Consider the following 22,268-nt stretch of genomic DNA (forward strand, 5'->3'; position numbering starts at 1 on the left):
GATTAGAGAAACAAGAGATAAATCTTTTTGATGTGAGGAAGAGATCTATTTTGATATACCAAGAACGCGATGAAGGCAACAAACAAGATGTTCCTTGTTGCCAGGAATTGAAAATCCTTTTGGTTATTCCAAATAAATCTCTTCTTTGAGATCACCATTAATAAAAGAACTTTTCATATCCATCTAATGAATCGCCAAATCAAAATGAGTAGAAAATGCTAAAAGGACACGTATGCTAGTCATGCAAACAAAAGGGAAAAATGTATCATGATAATCAACACCTGCAACTTGTGAGTATCCTTTGCAACTAAACCAGCTTTGAACTTATTAAAAGATCCATCAGCCTTTGTCTTTGTTTTATATACCCATTTGCACTTGATAGGAATACGATCAGGAGGAAAATCAGTAAGAACCCATGTGCCTTTAGAAATCAAAGAATTATACTCGGCTTGCATATCCTCGTGCGAGTGATCCTTTTGTGTGGAAAAGAGATAGCTTCTGTGTTAGTTGCCGGATCTTCATGAACATTCATAGAATCATCAAAATTATCATCATAGACATGATTTAAACCATGTTCAATATCAATGGAAAGATTAATGTATATATCAAGATTATCACTAGAATCCTTCGTAGGGTCTTTAGAATCCTTCATAGGAGAAGAAGGATGCACAACATCTTGAGAGATACAATGATTATCAAACATAAAAGGAAAAGCAGTGAGTAAGGATTGTGTATCATCTTACTAAACCATGTACCTCCCATCTAACGTTCATCAAATATAGCATCACAACTGATGATGACTTTCTGAGAAGTAGGATCATAAAATTTATATCCTTTAAAGTTATCAGAATATCCAGTAAATATAACTTTCAATCCAAGACGATCCAACTTTTGTCACGTTTCTTTTGGCACGTGAATATAAGCAATGCATCATCCAAAGGTGCAAAAATGTGATACAAAAGGAGTTTTCCTTATCCAAATTGTAATGGGAATCTTACCAGCAGGTGCAGTTGGGGGAAGATGATTTTAACAAAGACTGCTGTATGAACTGCTTTAGCCCAAAGGCTCCTGGATAATCCAGAATGAATAAGCATACATCTCATAGCATTAAGGATGGTTAGACTCTTACGCTCTATAATGCCATTTTGTGGAATAGTGAACTCATGAATTCCTTGTTCAATACAATAGTCATCGAAGAGATTTAAAATATATCATTCACCGTTATCACTACGGAGAGTCTTAATAGAGCGACTAGTATGAAGTTTAACTGCTTTCTGATATTGATTGAATATGGATAAGGCTTCAGACTTATGCCTCAAGAGAAAAACATATGTGGAATGATAGAAATCATCAATGAAGGTAATGAAACAACGATAGTGAGATTTGGAGGGAGGAAAAGGTCCACAAATATGCGTATATGAATGAGATCTAAAAGGGCATGTGAATGTGTAGAGGTAGAGATATAACAAGGTTGTTGATGATGCTTGCCAAGAGCACAATACTCACAGATGTCCATATGAGGATGAGCTTTAAGATCCATACCTCTGACGAGATCATGCTGATGAATGGACAAATCGATAATGCCATAACTTGCAATCAAGATCTCCTGTAGTAGTAACAACATTTGCAACATCATCATTCAAAGGAGAGCTCAAAAAGATTACCACGTCGAGGAGCTACTTCGATAGTATGCCCATCCTTCTTAATTCGACACTTTGTATGATCAAAACCAACAAAAAGACAAAGATCAACAAGCCGAGCAACAGAAAGAAGATTTCTTTGAAGATCTGGAACATGCAAAACTCCTCGCAATATTCTAGTAGAGGAAAGGGTGCCAAGATATAGATCACCAACACCCATGACTTGACAAGTAGTGTCATCAGCAAGATACACCAATTTCTTAATTGGAGGAGCATGATAATTATGAAGCCATTGAGATTGGTAAGTCATATTACCAATAGCACTAGAATCAATAATAAAAAGAGAATCATCCCGAACAAGAAGCACTCTTCCAGGAGAAATATCATGATGAACACATTTTACCTCCTGATGATTATGTTCATCACTACTTGTATGTTGAGCAGCATATGCGCGATTGCGATCTTGATCATATCGCTTTTTGAAACAACAATGAGATGGATGATTTGTACGACCACGATAGTCACAAGGAGTACAATGTTTGGGGGAATTCGAAACGAGGTTGCTTGGTGGTAATGCCATGTTTCTCATCATATTAACGTGCCCAACAATCAGAGATAATATGACCATTCTTACCACAATAGGAGAACAATGTTTATTAGGAAAGGAAAGTCGAGAAGAATTTCCACCTTGATAAGAGCGACCACCACGAGTAAAACGCAAAAAGGAACGCTTATGAGTAATACAAGCCGTTTCAAATTCTGCAGCTTCTTGTGTATTCAAAATAGTGTCAGAATTCTCTGACGATGTTCATGCTATTGAGAATATTCAACGAGAGAAATACAAGCAATGTCAAAATCAATGACATCCTTGTTAGACAAAATAATGACAATATTATCATATGAATGATCCTTGACTGTATGAAGAAGATGTGTAACCAACTGATTTCGTGCAATAGGAGAACCAGCAGAGCAGCAAGCTGATTGACGATGTCTTTGAAGGATTCAATATGCGAAGTCATAGGAGTACCGATTTTGTATTGTAAATTGTTGTAATCTGCATGAATATATGGATACTTGTGTGAATGATGATGTGGATGCTTGGTTAGATGACACCTTGGAGGGTGTCTTTGCTTTATTTGAAGAATCTGTGGATCTAGATGATGCTTAGCGAATTGATGACCATGTGGATACTAGAGTGTGTGTTAGGAATGATGAGATTTTGGATGCTGTGAGCATATTATGGAAAGGAGCTGAAGATCTTGACCAGGGGGAGCAACAGGTTTGTTATTTGGGTTGTTTGCATGATGACAATGTTTAGTTTGTTGCTAGAATTTGGTTTGATGTTGTAGAGAATAGAGATGTGTGTGCACGTATGAAAGATTTTTGGAGTCATGCAAGTATAAACTTTGGGTTGTATGTAGGTGTGCAACAAGGATATATGGTTTTTAATCAAGGGGGTGGGTTACAAGTGCCCTTGGCCATCACGCTTAGAGTGGCCTCTTTTCCTTTTGATCCAAGTGGAAGTGAAAGTTGTTTAGAGTACACAAGAGTGATGTGAAACACTTGAAAGTGTTCCACCGTAGGGGTTGGGCTATATGTGAGGAAAATTTTTGTGATGCATGTAGAAGGTACTTGAGCAATCCTTGAGGAGGAGAAGCCATGAGAGCTTCTGATGGTGTGACTTGGACAAGTCATGGATCTCATGAGTAGGTCAATCTGGAGCAATCCTTGCCATGGCGACTGCCTCCCGCTCTGACAAAGCAACCTCGTGTATACACACATATCCAGGGTCGCGTGCTAAGTCTGCCACTATGCGAACGACCAAATGCCGAATCCCTGAGGTATCCACACTCCCGGGATCCAAGAAAAAATGAGCCAACTCCCAAAGTCGGCCTATCACATCTGTCACCTCCAGATCGCTCATGTGATGAGAAAACTCAACTGCCTGAGTCTTCAAAGTGCTGAGAGCGAGCTCTAGAGTCCACTCCCGGTCGCAAGGGCCACATAGAGGGAACGAGAAGGCCACCGCTGAGTCTAGTGCCTCCTCTCCGCGGGTCGGAGGTATCACTACATGAACTCGGATGGGTGCTGGCTCATGGGGGCCCTCTGCTCCAAAAAGTCGTGTGAAGGTATAATCAAAAGCCTCTGAGTGCTGTCTAATGCCAAGGCGACTCAGCCGACTGCGGATAGATGAAATCCGTGAAGCCCTAATCGGCATAGGTCTCCTCTGTGATGCTCGAGCGAGGTCAGTGCTCAGCGCTCTCCGCACTGCAGGTGAACGCCAAGGAACTGCCAACCACGGCCTCCCGAGAAGGTGAGGCGAGCGGAGGGGGAGGAGGGGGAGGCGAGAGGGGTGGAGAGGGAGCCGCTGCCGAAACCGGAGCAGAGGCGGGAGGAGGCGATGGTGGAAGCGAGGCGGTGGGGGGGGACAGGGGTGGGGGCGGTGAAGGAGGGGGTGCTGGCATCTCCTGGTCCTCACTCGTCACCGCGGGGGTCTCCTCCTGGAGGGGAGAAAAGCTGTTCCTCACGGGAACCCAGTGAGGCTGAGACTGTGGCTGCTCTGCTGCAGCGGTCTCTGGACGTGCTGCTATGGCTATCTCCCTCGGCGGCGCCTCTGTCCAGGCTGCCACTCCGAGGCCTCTGTGGCCTGAGCAGGTGTCCCGGAGGCAGCCTGCCGAGTCGAATCTATGGGCGGGCCATCAGTAGCCTGCTGTGGTGAGGGTCGGGGTCTCCTGCGAGGGCAGGCCTTGGCCAGATGGCCGACCTGTCTGCAAATGAAGCACTGATTCAGGAGCCCCGAGAACTCCACTCTCTGATCTATCCATCCCCCCCTATCCTAGGTAGCTGAATGACCTTAGGAAGGGAGGAGATGTCAGACACCAACACTCTGACCGAAGGTAGCTGGCCACCACTGAAGCAGCTGAGGGGCCAGTCTCTAGTATCGAGCCCACCAATGCTTCGAGCTTGGGGAGGAGTGGAAGATACTCCCGGCGGAGTCCAGGGAAGCAAACTGTAACATGAAAAAGGCGCTCTCCCTGCTCCGCCGCTGCTGGGTCAAATCCATGCTGCCAAGGTCTGAAGAAAGCCCGAGCCCCCCTGATGTCAAGGGGACTCATGGCAAGGACCTTGGCAACACTTTGGGCGGCGATCTGGTAATGTCCATGGCCCAATAGCTGTACATCCAGGATCTTGCCCACATCTGCAAGAAGGCAGGCCTGAAGAAGATCCCGGATCTCCCCTCTGCTGGGGCGAGTGCCGACTATATGGCAGATGGTGGAATGTGCCTGGAGGCGTTCCACCTCTGCAGCGAGGCTAGCTTCCTCTTCTGGCGAAAGAGAAAGCCTGATGGGGGTATCCTCAGGGACGGTCGAGGGGGCTGTAGAAGAGTCCCTCTGAGGCGGGGCGGGAGGAGCCTCCATCAGAGAGCTGTGGCAAAGGCGGAGCGAATGCGATACCTGCAAGAACCGAGCTGCACGCGAGAGGGCGGAGAGGGAAGGCGGGAGGATAATAAAAAAAATTTAAAAAAATAATTATTATTAAAAAGAGAGAGAGAGAGAGAGAGAGAGAACCCCACGGGGCGGAAAAAATAGCAAGAACAGGGGGGTTAAGGCGACGAAGAAACAGGGGGGGCGGGAGCAGCGCGAAAGGTGAAAAAACAGCAAGAACGGGGGGGGGGTTAAGGCGACAAAGAAACAAGGGGGGGTGGGAGCAGCGCGAAAGGTGAAGTGGGGGTGCGAAGGCGAACTGAAGGGGGGGCGAAGGCGAACTGAAGGGGGGGGAGCGAAGGCGCGGACTGAAGGGGGGGCACGAAGGCAAACTGAAGGGGGGGGAGGGGGGCGCTTCAGCGCGAGAGAGGGAGAGAAAGCGAGGAGAAGGGGGGGCGCGATGGCGAGAAGAGGGGGGGCGCAAAAGCGCTGGAAGGCGGGGGACAGGGCGCGAGGAAGGGGAGGCGAGGGGCGAGCAGCGCGAGCAGGGGGGTGACGGCGGGAGCTTCAGCGAGCCAATTCAATAATGGTTGAATTAAACCCTTATCTAGCAATTTCTTTATTGATGAGATGAATTTCTTATTGTTGTAAAGGATTTTGTCTATAAGGTGCATGATGTGGTGGTTTACTACCTGGAGAGGTCCAAAGGATTGCAATGATTTCAAAATTTGGATTCAAGGTCATTTCCATCCCCGTTTTTGCTTTTCAAGTTTTCTACGTGTACTCATTTATGGAAGTGTCAAGTTTTCTACATGTACTCATATATGAAATTGTCATATATCCAATTTCTAGTTTAGTGCATAGCGGCATAGATTCAGCTATTGAATTGTTTGTGTAAAGAATCTGAGATTTACAGATTACTGGCAGATATATGTATATGTGACTCGTTCACACATAGTGGCAATATAATAGGTTTATTGTACTGTAGGAGGTGTGGTGTTGGATATCGTGTGGAGATTTAAACATATGAAGATAAGACATATGGCTAAGCATAATTAAGAGTGACTAGCAAGTGATTAACTTAAGAAAATGCTAATAATGACAACACAATGTAGAAGAAATCGGGAGGAGGAGATGCTTGACATCATCCATGACACATATTATGTTTTGTATTTAACCTATTTAAGAGGCACACTCTCATCAATCAACTCCTACACTTTCTCTAGATTCCCTCCTAGAATCTCTCATCAAATTCAACACTGGTGTGTGAGTTCATAAATTCATGAGAATAGCCGCCTCCTTCTAGGTAAAACTAGTGCCTGTTTACAAGAGTAAAGCCAAGGTTGTGAATGCCCCAAATAACCTTAAATATTAGTCATGATATTGGGTGTATTTCCCACAAATCTCCCGTCAAGCAAATTCCATGACAATGCTATAGATGGTCATGTGAGAAATCCTAATGATGCTTACAAAGCTTCAAGGTTCAGTAGTTACGTATAGAAATGGTGGGTTTTAACAAACAAGGGGCACAAACCTTAGGCTACTCAAAAGCCCAATTTGCTTCAACATAGTTGGCCTCCTCACACACCTCCTCTTGAGCTGCAAGGTATGTTTTTTATGCCTTTTTCTTAAAGAAACAATTCTCCTCAATATTATTATCTTTACCAGATAATCCACAAGACTTCTTTGCCTTTGAGTTAGTGAAGCTCATCTCATTGTTGTTGGAGAGCTTGTTCTTGGTGTAGTGTCCTCGTTCATAGACACCAGTCCTCTCTTTCTTTTTCTTGTGCTTCTCAAAGAGTGCAGCTTCAATGTTCTTTGAAGAAGTTTCTAGAAGATTTCACTACAATAAACGAAGAGCATAGCCATGTCAAGAGCCACACAAATTTAAAAGAATCTATATATGGAAAAAAACATTCACATGGCTCTATCAGCGCGGCTACAACCACGCATATAACCATGTATATAACCGCCTATTTACCTACACATATAATTGCATATATAGTAGCATGTATAGCCACACTACATGGCTATAGCTATGGACTATCTGAAAAAACAAATGAGAACAAAATGGGTGAGATATGTGGGGACTTGAGTCTCCACCTCTCTCCCTCATTCTATCCTTGTTTTTTTAAAATCACTTTATTTAAACACTACTTAATCATATTTTTTAAATATAAACACTAATTAATTACATTTTGTAAAAACACTTAACACTTAAAACATAAACAATAATTATAATATTATATTACAAATTACTACATACTAGTTGCAAATCACATAAGGTATTCATGTCCAAAAATGAATATAGATGAAGACATCGAAAACTAATTAAATTAATGTATCATCATCATTTCACCTGCATCTTCACCACGTGCACCACCACCTTCATCATCATCGTCACTTTCAGCATCATCTTCCTATGGGTGAATAGCGATATAATGCAAAAACTTTAGCCATAAGAAAAATAAGTTGGGTGATAATTAAAATTCAAGTTCAACTACTCACCATGTTTCCCTACCGAGCTTGTTGGATATTTACATCAGTGAGACCACTCCCTTTCATTTGAGCAACTCCCAAGTCGCGGCTTCCTTGTGATGCTTGCGATACTTATTCTTTTGAGACATTAGGGGGCGACCTATTATATCCTTTCCTACAACAAATTACAACATGCATGAGATATAAAATTCATGACAACAAAATGAGTAAACTTAGTGAACAGTGGCAACGAGAAAACTTACAAATCATGAAATCTAGCCTATCTTTCCTCTAGATCCATACTTTGTCGCACCTTATTTCAAGAATTAACTCGGATGTTGAGTACCCTCCCTAGCTTCTTTCTTCCCCTTCTTGTAATTTGGTGGGCATTTGTTTCCCATATTTTGTGCACCTCCTTGCGGCAAGAGACCTCCTATTATTAAGGATCTTTATTATGCGATTCCTCACCCACTCATCAAAAAAATGTGTAGTGTGTTTGGGAACCACTCATGCATGCACTGCACCACTTATATGAAATCTCTATCCTTCTATTCTCCCCATGGTTTGAAGGCATCCTTATAGGTTTGGTTGACTAAATAACGAAAGGTATAATAAATCCTCCATCTTGTGTCTTCTATAAAAGGCCCTCCCACATCATCAAAGGTACAGTAAATTATACCACCCTTCCCAAGCACATTGTTTGTTGCCATAGGTGAAGGTGATTGTGCATCCCCACTACTAGATCACCGATGGCTCTGATAAGCCCTCGAGCTATGTAAGATTCCTCCCTAGCCTCTCAAGAGGTCCAGCATCTTCCCCTGTAATCAAATCCCTCTTCAGAAATATAAAAGATCTTGTTTCTACCAGTTTTAGCCTAGAGAGAGAAAATCTTCTAGAGAGTGGTAATTCAAATTTTAAATATTTTTGGATAGAAAAATATCTCATCTTATTAAAATAAGTTTCCCTGAAATAGAAGTTCAAAAAGATTTTCAGAAGGTGCATTAGAAATTAAGTATAATCTGTTCAAGGACATTATCCTGGGGATGAAGATTATTTCAAAATTTTAAATTAAGGTTCCTATGGACCAATAAGATTCATCCATATGTAGGGAGGAGATAAATAGAAGAATAAAAGAAAAATCTCCCAAAAATGAGTAAATACTCACATAAGATGAAGAGTTGACTAAGGACAAGGTTAATAATTAAAAAAGGGATATATTTAGAAGTAATGATGCATTTTTGACACCTCTGCATGGGGGAATTTCCCTCATGAAGGAGGCACGTATTTCACATGCTTGAATGAGTTTTAAACTCCAAAATAATGAGATATTTTTATCTCCTCTCTCTCGTGTTTCAACTAGATCCAAAAAGTGAGCAAAACTGACCTAAAAATGGTCAAAAATTGACCAAACTGATCTGGAAATTTCTAGAATCAGTTGGCTTGGTTAGAAGCTCACTTTTTCCTATAAATAGAAGCCTTCCCCCTTCTTGAAGCTCAATAGTGTTTTGCACTATTACCTTGCCTCTCCCAAGTGCCAAAAATAGTGAATTTTACTCATAATTCATTAGTTTTTTACCTTCCCTCTTCCAAAAGATTGGTGGCTACTCTTGTTTCAAATAAGAGTAGAACCCTCAAACCATCAAGCCAAAGGAAAGCTCTCAAATTATCAATGTAAGTTGGAGATTCTTCTTTTTTATATTCTTTTTATGTTTTTTAATGATTTTTGTCTTCTCTAAATTAAAAATGATGTTATGCCTCATTACAAAAAGGCATTCCCCTCTCTTCTCTAGTAGATCCAACCATTCTTTATCCTAGATGAATGATTAATGAATAAAATCAAGTTTTTCATAATGTTTCTCTTAAATAAGTAGAAAAATGTTTACTTTAGAATAATTTAAATACTCTTGGTGCACTTTTAATTAATTTTAGAGACTTAAAATTTGAAAAGTTGTCAGCCATACAAAGGAGGTTATGGCAAAATTTTTTAAAAATTTAGAAATAAGTATTATCTTTTATTATTCTAAAAGAGTAATCCTTATGGTTTCTATATTCTAAAGTGTCATTTTCATGCATAGAAGATGTATTTTGATTATTTGTATAAAAAAATTTTAAAAAGTGTTACTTTTATCATATTTGATTTTCATGCATAAAAGATTATTATTGTTATTATAAAAGTGTTACTTTTATCATATTTGATTTTCATGCATAAAAGTATGCAAAAAAGGATATTTTTATTATAAAAGTGTTACTTTTATCATTATTGATTTTTATGCATAAGAGGATGCATAAATGAAATTTATTTTTATTATAAAAGTGTTACTTTTATCATTATTGATTTTTATGCATAAAAGATATTTTTTTTATATCAAAAGTGTGATTTTCATCATAAATGATTTTTTATATCAAAAGTGTGATTTTCATCATAAATGATTTTTATGCATAAACATACGTATAAAAGATAAATTTTTATATCAAAAGTGTGATTTTCATCATAAATGATTTTTATGCATAAAAGATATTTTTTTAAATTAAAAGAGTGATTTTCATCATAAATGATTTGTATGCATAAATATATGCATAAAAGAAATTCTTTTATGTTAAAAGAGTGATTTTCATCATCAATGATTTTTATGATGATAAAAGTGTGACCTTCATCAGAATTGGATTTTATGCATAATTAGATGCATATAGAATCTTTATAATTAAATAAAGGTTCTTTTTAATCCTCTATTAATTTTTATAAAAAATTACAAAAAGGAATAAGTAGATAATATGTGAGAGAAAATTCTACTATTTCATATTCACCAAGATGGTAATGAGAAAATTCAATTAAATTATCGAAGTCGAAGATCGAGATAAATGATTATTTTATTCCTTATAAGAAATTCATGTTTTAAAAATCTGTAAGCAAATATTCGTCGATGAAATTTAGAAAAAGAGAAATGGAAATAGTATCTTTCGAGAGAGATAGTGTAGGAAGAACCTTTTCAGACCCAAACTCAGATTCAGACTATTGACCAAGACCTAATTCCTTCGTCAATGACGATGTGCTCAGTTCAGAAAAATGCTCTCAAAACACCCACCCAATCTGAAACTAAGTTAAGACTTTTGATTTTGATTTAAGAATCAAGTTAACAGAATTCGAGGAATTCTGTTTGGAATTCAGACCTGGATCTAGAAGTATTGAGATATGGATTTAAGATTTTTTATGGTTTTCAAACAAAAATCAAAACTGAAAACTTGCATAGAAACCCTGTTTTCTTAAAGCACTGTCTTACACCAGAATGCTGGGTGGAGGGAGCATTTGGCATATATGTTTATCTAAGGAAAGTTCGGTTGCGACAGCTAACGTCGAGGGACAGCTCACGCGGCAAAGCCTGCCGGTCTTAACCAGCCTCGGTATGGTTAAAATGGTGCGCTCCCCGGTACGATGGACGAGGGCCGACGAAGCGGTCCCTGAGTGAAGTGCTAGGACACCTAAGGAGGATCCTGGAGGGTTCTGACCAAGCGATGCACGGGCTCGTGGTGCCGAGGACACCCATGCGTATGTCGAGGAAGATATTGTATGATAGACCAATGTTATTGTAATCTATCACTGGATCTTGTTGTTGACTTGCTGGTCTCAACGAAGAGTCTAGAGTGATACTGTTTTGTGAGAAACAAAGACTCAATGGAAATTTTGAAGTATGACGTGTAACCAGTAAATTGTTGTTAATGGATTGTTTTTATTAAAGTTTTAAAGAGAAGTGTGTGCGTATCTGTTTTCTAAAGCTAAAGTTAAGAAAGGCATTTCAATTATGGGTGGGTGAGTACTTGTTCGGATCTGCCGATTCTAGTGGCAGGGTGGTGGCTAACCTATGGGCCGGATGGGGTTAGGCTGGAATCAGTAGAGTTTTAATAATCAAACTGAAAAATCTTAGAATTACTCTAGGATTCGAGTAGATAGTTAATTCCCTGATAAATTTCTCGATTGAGTGGATCAACGGCTATGCCTAATCTTGATTAGGAAAAAAGCGTTGAATTGCTCAAATGATCAAACTATATCACAGATAGTTTCCTTCTATCTGGTTTATTCAGGTGGAGGATAGTTAGATTTTGATCTCGTTAGAAAACTCGTTAAGAAAAATTCAAAAAGGTGGAATCGTCCCCGCTTTCCGGGCATGGGAAATTTTCCCGGTTTCGATTTTCGGAGTGACCACCAGCCTAGTAACTTCAAAAATTGAAAACTTATAAATTGAATTGGAAATTTATAGATGGACACCCCAAACCTATCTGGAATTCCTGGACTCTCTCAGAGTCAGGATATGATAGCTTTTGCGTTTGATCACCTCATCAACTCTACTATGACCCGAATGAGTAGAGTGAGACTCGCTCACCATTTTGAGAGTCTTTACTTTCCTGATCCTCTTGAGCGACGTCGGTATATGTGGTTCAATGGAGGACGGTGCATTAATATCAGTACCAGCCAGCGTCAGAGGCTCACGCAAAACATATCCTTGGCCATGATTCTGATAAGACTAGGGCTTTGTTCAACATGTTCAACTCTTTAATCATTCACTTAGGAACTTTAGAACTTCATGCCGATTTTTTAGACTTCTTAGCTGCTTTATCCCGAGAAATAGAATTACAGCACTTCTTTGTGTAATGAATCATGTGTACCATGGTATGACTTCTTCACAGTTTTGCTTCTTTATACGTTTACGTCTGAGGCAATGATTCTGGAGCCCGAGCTGCTCTATGTACATATTGCAACTTTTATATAAATAAAGAAATGTTTTTCAGAGAAAAATTCCCTGTTGTATAAGTGATTGTTTATGGACGATCTGATAAAGAAAAATCTGTTATCGGACATATGTCATAGATCTCCAATAAGATCATTGTCTTGTTTAAGAAATTGTTTTCCGAATCTCTTAAGTCTTAGGATCTCGTGGATGATATCAAAATAAAAATTTAATAATATATAAATTTTTGTCAGAATCATGAGACGAGGAAACCGTGGCCGTCAGCCTGACCCTCTCTCTGAAGATGACGAGGTTGACCCTGATGTTCGCAAAGCTCTTTATAGGACTCAGCCACGACCCTTCAACAGGCTACAATGAGCGGAGCAAAATGGCTCTTGCCCGACTGAAAATAGTGGAAACAGCCAGGGTAGCATGGAGGAACCACTGTGACAACAACCATCTGGACAGAAATACTCAGTCCTGGAACGACCTAAAAACCTATTTGATAAAGAGATTTTGTCCCCTCGGATTTTTGGTTGGAAACCAAAATGAATGAATTCTTAGAGCTAAAGCAAGAGAGCAAAACCATCGAGGAATATCACCAGGCCTTTGCTCTTCTACTCAAATATTTACCACCTCTAGACGAAGAACAACTCATGGCCAGGTTCATTCGGGGAATGAACGAACCCTTGGATGACACACTGGTAAAAAATGCCAAGCCAGTGTACATTTTTTGAAGCAGTGACTTTCTTGGATCTCAGCACAGCTTATCACCCTGAGATCGATGGTCAAACTGAAAGGGTGAACCAAGTAATCATAGATATACTTCGGTCATGCTGGCAGGGAACCCAAGAAGTGGCTAAGCTATCTGCTTGAGATGCATAGGCCATGATGTAACAAGCGACGATCTACAAATTGACAAGCATTGTGATCGAATGTTGTGAGTCCTAATTACGCACAATGCATAGATAAATTATATTTAGAGCTAACTCATATTTGATAATTCAAATCATAAGAAGGTGATTGAGAATAAAAAACATACCAGAGCACTCTCCATATCTCAAAAAGTCCATTTTCCACAATTAAAATTGCATTCACCGCCGTGCTACATTGTGTAAGCGGATGAGACACATCATGCATTTGGATGCAATGCCATAGAGTCTCAAGCTCCTCAATCAAAGATTCAAGGTACAAATCCATGTCCTTGACCTTGGGCTTGTCGAAGCACGAGAAGAACTAGCATTACATGACCCTTCTTTATTTACTTTCATGAAGGGAGATTCTAGTTCACTACTACCACTAGCTGTGTGGTCCATGATGTCAATTTGAGAACAAATGGATTGAATCCATCCATACTCAATCGAAGTCATAAAAATGACATGGCTCATTCTTGAATTCAGAACACGCCTCTTCTATGTGTTTCCATGTTGGGGAATCTATAGTAGGGACCCTCATCATGCCATTGATGGAACGATTGTATGCGTGCCATGTCATGAGTTTGGTAATAGACTTGCATCGAGACATGTGTTGAATGTGGGGCATGATAGGAAAATACCTCAACATCTTTTGAGCAATCATCATACCTTGCATATAACTTCGGTAATAACGAGACTCTCCGCATTTAAAATGAGTTGCATTTTTATGAGAGTACCCTGAAATAGCACATAATCATTGACACATGCATGTATATGTTCATAATCCATGCCAAGTGCCATTAGCACTCTCTTAGAATATGCCCTTGTGATTGTTATCTTGTTGTCAAAAGGAAGCATCTTCTTGTTGTCAAAAGGAAGCATCTTCTTCATGAGACTACAAAGAGTTTGAGAGAATTTAAAATATTGTTTATAAAGACTATGGTATATTAAAATTATGAATTGCTAACCACAAAAGCTAAGGACTCACCGAAAGAGGCTTGTAAACACTAGAATTGATCCAACCATACATGGTTTGCAAGTTCATTAACTCCATCGTCGCACAAAGGGTGCAGTAAACACACCCCTTATATAGTGGAGTGCAAGAGGCTTATTACAATTGATCTTTGTCAAGTGTGGTTTTGGGTTTCTCCTCTTCTTCTTTCTCAAGGTTGTGCGAAGGGTGAAGTACGCACACCCCGTGTATACCCCGTGTATAGTGGAGTGTAAGTGGCTTGTCATTGATCTTGGTCAAGTGTGGTTTCGAGCTTCTTCTCTCCTTCTTTCTCAAAGAAGTCATCCATCATCTTGTCAATGCCCAAATCTTCATCGACTTCATGTAACATTGATGTGTTGGAGCTATATATATCACACTCTAACTTTACCTAGATCTCACCTATATATATAAACTCATAATCAATATGAACTAGTCTTTTGGGAGCGTATATGGTGTAACTCTCTTCCTCCTTCTCTCTCTTTGAGTCACTCTGTCGTCCCTATCTCTTTGTGTTCGTGTATTTCCAACATGATATCAGAGCATCATTGATCTTGCTATTGTGAATAGAAGAGAAAGGAAGTATCAATTGTTAATTTGCATGTTTTATGTTTCATTCAATCTCTTATTCATTTTTTGTAGAATTCTAGTGATTAATCACTGTTAATTGGTTTTTGTGTGTGCACGGTGTTGCAAGCTTTTTATAGAGTCAATTAGTTTGTCAATCTGACATTTCTATCAAAAGTTATGTCATTCCTGATAAACAACACTCAAAACAGAAAAATAGTCATGTTTTTTGTGTGTGCCACATGTCGTGAGCTTTCTATAGAAAATTGTAAATAAGTTATTTTTAAAACAAGAAGGAGAGGAATCAGATAAGAAAACTCTTCATGGAAGTTTACAGATTAGTGCAAGGAAGAAACGTAACACGAGGTTCAACCTTGGTGAATGATATAGGTGATATAGATAAGAGGAGAGGTAGAGGTGCAACAATTAATGATATCATACAACAGGAAGAGGAGTAGAGAAGGATCAATAAAAGAGGGGAAACAAGTGGAGGAGGGGAGGAGGATGGGCTACTAGAGTAGTAGGGACGAGGAGGGGAGGAAGAGAAGGAGGAGGAGACAAGGAGAAGGGAGAAGAAAGAAGGTGAGATGAGTCAAAAGTTTGAAATATGGAATTTGAATTATGGGGGGGTCAAAAGTGAATGAAAGTGACTCCAAGATATGCATGAAAAGTAATCATGAGTATTCATCTTGTAAGTCACATTATAGGCTATTATACTTATAAAAATATAGTGACTAGTCAAAGTAGGTTGACACTTTAAGAAAAAATACTTAAAATTCCTAATGACATCTCTTAAAGGAATCTTAGAGCATCTCAACCTTCCTCTAATGATAGAGTGTAGAGTGTAGAAATGTTACTAGTAGGAATGTAGAAATTGACAACAATGACAATGGTGTGAAAGATGTTTTAATGATGGGCTCTAAAGATGCGGATTGTTAACAATGACGGACATATTTGTACACCAAATGTATGCCATTGTAATGAACAAAACCTAATCTTAAACAAAGATAGTTCAAATTGAATCTCCCTTAAGATCTCTACAATAGCCTTGCACCATGTGAACAAGCCCCAAAACGTGCTCCAAACGTCTAGAATTATGTTAAAAACTTGCTAACATAAGTTATATCATCATGACCTAAGAGGATAGCTAGATCTTAGATAATTAAAAGATAAGCTCGAGGAGAATATGACAAGAGGACTAAGAGAACCTACTCTGAGTGGAGACAAAGGTAGTAGTATATACACATATGCAGCAAAAGCAGGAGAGAAACATATAAGCACAATAATTAATGTAAGTAGATTCATGAGAATGAGTGAATTACAAGCAAAGTAACATGATATGGTTACTTACACACACTCATAAGAGTGTGTGCACATGCTCACGTTTAAAAACCTCCTAAGGAGTGAAAAAGTGTCTCCCAACACATTATTGGCCTATGTCCACACATTACTACCATATAAATGGCTACACCCCCATCAACATCCATCAAGTAAAATAAGATCTCTATTATGTATGAATCATCGCTCCTCTCAACCTTCATGAATGTGCAAGTAACATCTCCACCAAGGTAGTCACTAAAGCATCCTTGATAATGATGAAAAATATAAACAATCCTCAAGAATGATGGCACTAAAGCATCCTCGAGAATGATAGCTTTAAGAGCTCATTCATCCTTGGAAGGCCCTTGACCCTTGCAACAAGTAATGAGGATGGTACTTGGGTGTTGAAGTATCACACTACATAGGAGATGCTAAGGTTTAGGCGAGCATTGTGGGGGCATCAAAGATGGAGGTACCACAATGGAAAAGGGGTGGCTTGGGTACATGGAGAATTTACTTGGGTGCTAAAGTATCATCGCATGGGAGATGGTAGTGTTGAGGCAAGCATCGTGGAGGGATCATAGATGGAGATACAACAATGGAAAGGGAGTGGCTTGGGTAGTTTGAAATGTAAATAAGTGATGTTAAAAACAAGGAGGAGATGAATCACATAAGAAAACTCTTCATGGAAGTTTGCATATTAGTGGAAGGAATAAAAGTGACACGAGGTTGAACCTTGGTGAATGATATAGGTGATATAGATAAGAGGAGAGGTAGACGTGCAACAATTGATGATATCATATAGCAGGAAGAGGAGTAGAGAAGGATCAATAAAGGAGGGGCACAGCAAGTGGAGGAGGGGAGGAGGAGGGGCAACTAGGGTAGGAGGGACAAGGAGGGGAGGAAGAGAAGGAGAAGGGACAATAAAGAAGGTGAGATAAGTCAAAAGTCTAAAATATGAAATTGGAATTATGGGGGGGTGAAAAGTGAATGAAAGTGACTCCAAGATATGCATAAAAAGTAATCATGAGTATGCATCTTATAAGCCACATTATAAGCTACTATACTTAAAAAAATATAGGGACTAGTCAAAGTAAGTTGACACTTTAAGCCAAAATCCTTAGAATTCCTAATGACACCTCTTTTAAAGGGCTCCTTGAACATCTCAACTTTCCTCTAATGATAGAGTGTAGAAATGCTACTAGTAGTAATGTAGAAATCGACGACAATGTTGAAGATGGTTCAAAGATGTTTTGATGTGATGAGCTCTAAGATGTCGATTGATAACAATGAAGGACATATTTATACACCAAATGTATGCTATTGCAATGGACAAAACCTAATCTTAGACATAGATAGTTCAAATTGAATCTCCCCTGAAATTTCTACAAAGACCTTTCACAATGTGGATGAGCCCCAAAATGTTCCCAAAATGCCTAGAATTATGTAAAAAGCTTGCTAGCATAAGGTATATCTTCTCCACCTATAAGGATAGTTCAATCTAAGACACTCAAAAGAAAAGCTCAAGGAAAAGATGACAAGAGGTCTAAGAGAAGCTACTCTGATACCAATTATTAGAGAGGAGAAGAAGATAGCAACACATACATATATGGAGCAAAAGCAAGGAGAGAAATATACAAGAACAATACTTAATTTAAGTAGGTTGATGACTTGTGTGCACATGCTCGGGTGAAAAAACCTTCTAAGGAGTGAAAAAGTGTCCCAATGCATTACTATTCTATGTCCACACATCACTACCATATAAATGGCTACACCCATCAACATCCATAAAGTAATATAAGCTCTCTATTGTGTATGGATAATCTCTCTCAACCTTCATGAATGTGCAAGTAGCATCTACACCAAGGTAGTCACTAAAGAATCCTTGCAAATGATGGCACTAAAGCATCCTCAAGAATGTTGACACTAAAGTATCCTCTCGCGAATGATGGCTTTAAGAGCTAGTTCTACCTTGGAAGGCCTTTGACCCTTGGAAGTGGTGAGGATGGCACTTGGGTGCTGAAGTATCATTGCATGGGATATGGTAGGGTTGAGGTGAGCATCATGGATGCATCAAGGGGGCATCATATATGGAGGTACCATAATGGAAAAGGGGTGGCTTGGGTAGATGGAAATGTATATGGAAAATATAAATGGTTTGATAGAAGGTTGGAAGGAGATGGTAGATATGGAGGTTTGGATTATAATAACCTCTTCAACATGAATTCTTCCCCATACTTTGGAAGAATTGGTCATATGCCTCACATACAAAAATTACTACGTAAAGATCTAGATCATTATGAGATCCTTCTAGATTTTCAAAAAAAGAGCCAGTGGGCAATATCTACAACAAAGTTAAAGACACATGCATATGGTAAGGGATAGGCATAGAGACAATGCATAAGCATAGAGGCCTCTATGTATAAGAGGCACATAGAGGCTTCTATTTATAGGAGGGACATAGAGGACTCTATACAAGGCATAAAGCAAAGAAACATGCATAAGGTAACGGATAGGAAAAGAGACAATGCATACATAGAGGCCTCTATGTATAGAGGCACATAGAGGCTTTTATGTATAAGAGGCACATAGAGGCTTTTATGTATAAGAGACACATAGAGAACTCTATGCAATCTCTTATGTAAAGATACATACATTAAGAGATATATGCATATATAGCAAGCTATACCCATGCATGAGAGCACTCTATGCATGATGCATGGATAAAGCACTATGCATGTATAGAGAGCTATGAGAGTTCATTTTATTAATTATATTGTATGATTTTTCATCTTTTATTATAAGACAATTAAGCACACTCATTATCATTATCATTATCATTGCATTGAGAGAGTATGAAGCTGACAATGGAGTTACAAGAAGAAAATCTTGCATTTGGAGATCATGAAGCTACCTACAAGGCTAAAAATGAAGATTTTAGCAATATGAAGATCTTTGGAGTCTACATCATCAACAAGAAAGTTGCCAAGGAGACAATGGTGTCTCAACTCAAAGGTTTTGGTTAGAGCATGAGAGAATACTCAATGTAAAGAAGGGTTGCTGATTTATGGGATGAGTGAATCCCATGGCTCTTGCAAGTTGGCAAAGAGCATGTGTGGAGATGTAAGCTTGTCTAAGCAAGGGATAAGTTAAGGGCTTAGGAATATAACCCATCTTTAGTACACCAAAAAGAGGGTAATATTGTCGAGTTGCTCATGGAAGATGAGAAAGTTGTGTGGAAGCCAATGATAGCCAGTGGTTTCAAAATAGAAACCTATGAGAGAACCCTTGAGGATGCATGCAAAGTCTGAGCATGCATGTTTGAAGTTCATTATGGAGCTCATAACAGCCAAAGTGGTGGGGGAGGTTTTGTCAAGACAAAAGAGAAGCTGCAAAGGAACTTCTACATCTGAAGGAAGAAACACATCTGGATCATGTGCCATGGAGGCTTGGTTCAAGATTCAGCTCACAGCTATAGCAATGATAGAGAAGAAAGTGCAGCAAGGGATTTTTATTAGAGAAGCATCACAATAGAGGTAAAAAAGGAGATGAAGGCAAAAAGCGTGAGCAATAGAAAGCTCATAACATAGAATAAGATACCCAGGATGGAGTAGCATGTAGAGGGAAACCTTGCGAGCCTTTTCTTATGGTTTGACGAGATGCGTCATACACCAGATTTCTTCTGCAATTAAAAATATGATCATTATTGCCATGACTCAAGCAACATTCAAGGCAGCCTCTACATGTAGGTTTCACTTTGGATTTAGGCGAGAACTCCATAAAAGTTCACTCGTACCAGCATGTGATGAACCTTCTCATCATATATGGGATGATGCAATTATTGCAACAACCAACAAAAGAATTTATGAATCCTGGACCAAAAGTTGTGGAGGACCTGAGCAAGAACATCACTAAGAGCAAATGGAACCTTGAAATTTCCAAGTGGGCGAGTTGCACTAATGGCGATCTCGCATGTCCGGATATCTAGCAAGAAAAAGCACCTGAAATGATGCTAGCTAGCCAAAACATGAATTAGATAGCTATGGGGAAAGAAGATATGGTGGAGTAATGTAATGAAGAAAAGATGGGTACCTCTGCATCAAAAGAAAGGTGGTGTGTTGGGCTACCCACCACAACCCTCAAACACAAGGAACTTTTGGTGGTTCCCTATATAGTGAACTTTACCATATATAGGAAATTTTGAGAGAAATTTCCTATATATATCTAGACAATCCTATTTCCCATTTACTCAATCCTCTATATGTAGGAAATATGGGCTTATATCTAGGTAATTCAATTTCATATATAGGAAATATGGGCCAGTATCTAGATAATTAAATTTCCTATATAAATAGAATAAGCCAATATCTAGATAATTCAATTTACTATATACACAGTATGGGCCAATATCTAGGCAATTCAATTTCCTATATAGAGAATGAATAAGAAATATAGGCTATTATCTAGATAATACAATTTTCTATATAGAGAATGGATTGCATATGTGGAGAATTGAACCACAAATGAGTAAATGGTTATTTTAAAAAATTACTTATTTTTTAAAAATTGGTTACTTTAGAACTTTTATACTTAATTACTTATTTTTTAAAATTTGGTTACTTTAGAACTTTTATACTTAATTATTCAATCATCAATATTATTACAAATTGAAATACTTAAATTCTTCTCTCTCTCTCTCTCTCTCTCTCTCTCTCTCTCTCTCTCTCTCTCTCTCTCTCTCACACACACACACACACACACACACACACACACACATTAAAAAAAAAACTCAATGTAACATATGTTAAAATGTAGATATGTCCTCTCATCTTATATCAAAAAATAAGAGAATTATTTTACCAATACTAGCATGCCCATATTCAAGCTAAACAGCCACCTACCTTAGAAACTAACGTTTTCTCTCTCCTCATTAAACAAATAGATATTCTCTCTCTCTCTTTCTCTCTCTCTCTCTCTCTCTCCCTCTCATACATAATCCAAAACCTTAGATCATTATCTCTCTCTAATGTGTCACAATAGTAATTAATGATTATAGTAAGGTTTTTCTCCCCCTCTTAGTGTGTTCATGTCCATCTCCTTTTCCCACTTTGTGTCAAACGTCTCTTAGAATGTATATTTTTTAAAAAACAATGTATACAATAGCCTTTATCTCTCTTTCACTAGGTCATTGCCCAATAAGAAAATACTACACACAATGTATTTAAAGCCTCCCTCTGAACTCTCTAGAATACGAAAACCTCTAGAGCTTCGAACCTCCAGTCATCCACATGTAAGATTTCATCTCTAAGGAGCTCTAAGGTTACCTCTCACCACTTCAAATTGATTAATTGAAAAAAATTAGGAAACCATATTAAGCTTGCACTAAGCTAAAATATATACAAATAGGACAAAAGATTTGTGTTGATATTGCGAAACAATGGGAAAGAACATTTTGCATGGGAATGGAGAGAAAGAGTGAGTGTTTTGATAGAAGTACGTATGTATATATACATATGTATATACATCTGTGTTTTGAATATATGTTTTCCACCCATGTTGGTCTATTAATTCAAACACCATTGTGTGAGATTAGCTGACATCATTGTGTGGGATTAGCTTACACCATTGTGTAGTAGAGAGAGAGAGAGAGAGAGAGAGAGAGAGAGAGAGAGAGAGAGAGAGAGAGAGAGAGAATGTTATGTGTTGTATTTTTATAACAATACTACATTTCCATTTCAGATGGCAACAGTAGATAATAGTCTACGGAGATGTAAATCGTCAAGCTTAAATAAGATTTGCTACCTAAGCATCGAGCGTGACTCTTGGATTGACCCTTAAGGAGATTACATATCTATAGTCGTGGGAAGTGTCAACATGTGATGGCCATGTTGCCTATAATCGTGGATCACGTGACAATCATGGGACGACCCAGAATAGCCATTCGATCTAAAGGCACAACGAGTGTGCTTTGGTAGTATTGTTGTGGTAGCCATTTGATCTAGAAGCAAAACTAGTGTGCTTTGGTAGCAGTGTTGTGGATTGGTGAAGTGTCGAAGAAAGGCATGATCATGTTGATGTTATATTAAATTCATGTTGATGTTTTATTAGGTAATTTTTTGTTCAAAAGTACTCGTGATCATGAATGTGATAGTGTTAAACTAGTGTGCTTTGGTAGTAGTGTTGTGGATTGCTGAAGTGCACGATCATGTTGT

This window comes from Cibotium barometz, chromosome 58, assembly GCF_041138505.1.
Source record: "Cibotium barometz isolate CiBa-2024 chromosome 58, ASM4113850v1, whole genome shotgun sequence".
Taxonomy (NCBI): Eukaryota; Viridiplantae; Streptophyta; class Polypodiopsida; order Cyatheales; family Cibotiaceae; genus Cibotium; species Cibotium barometz.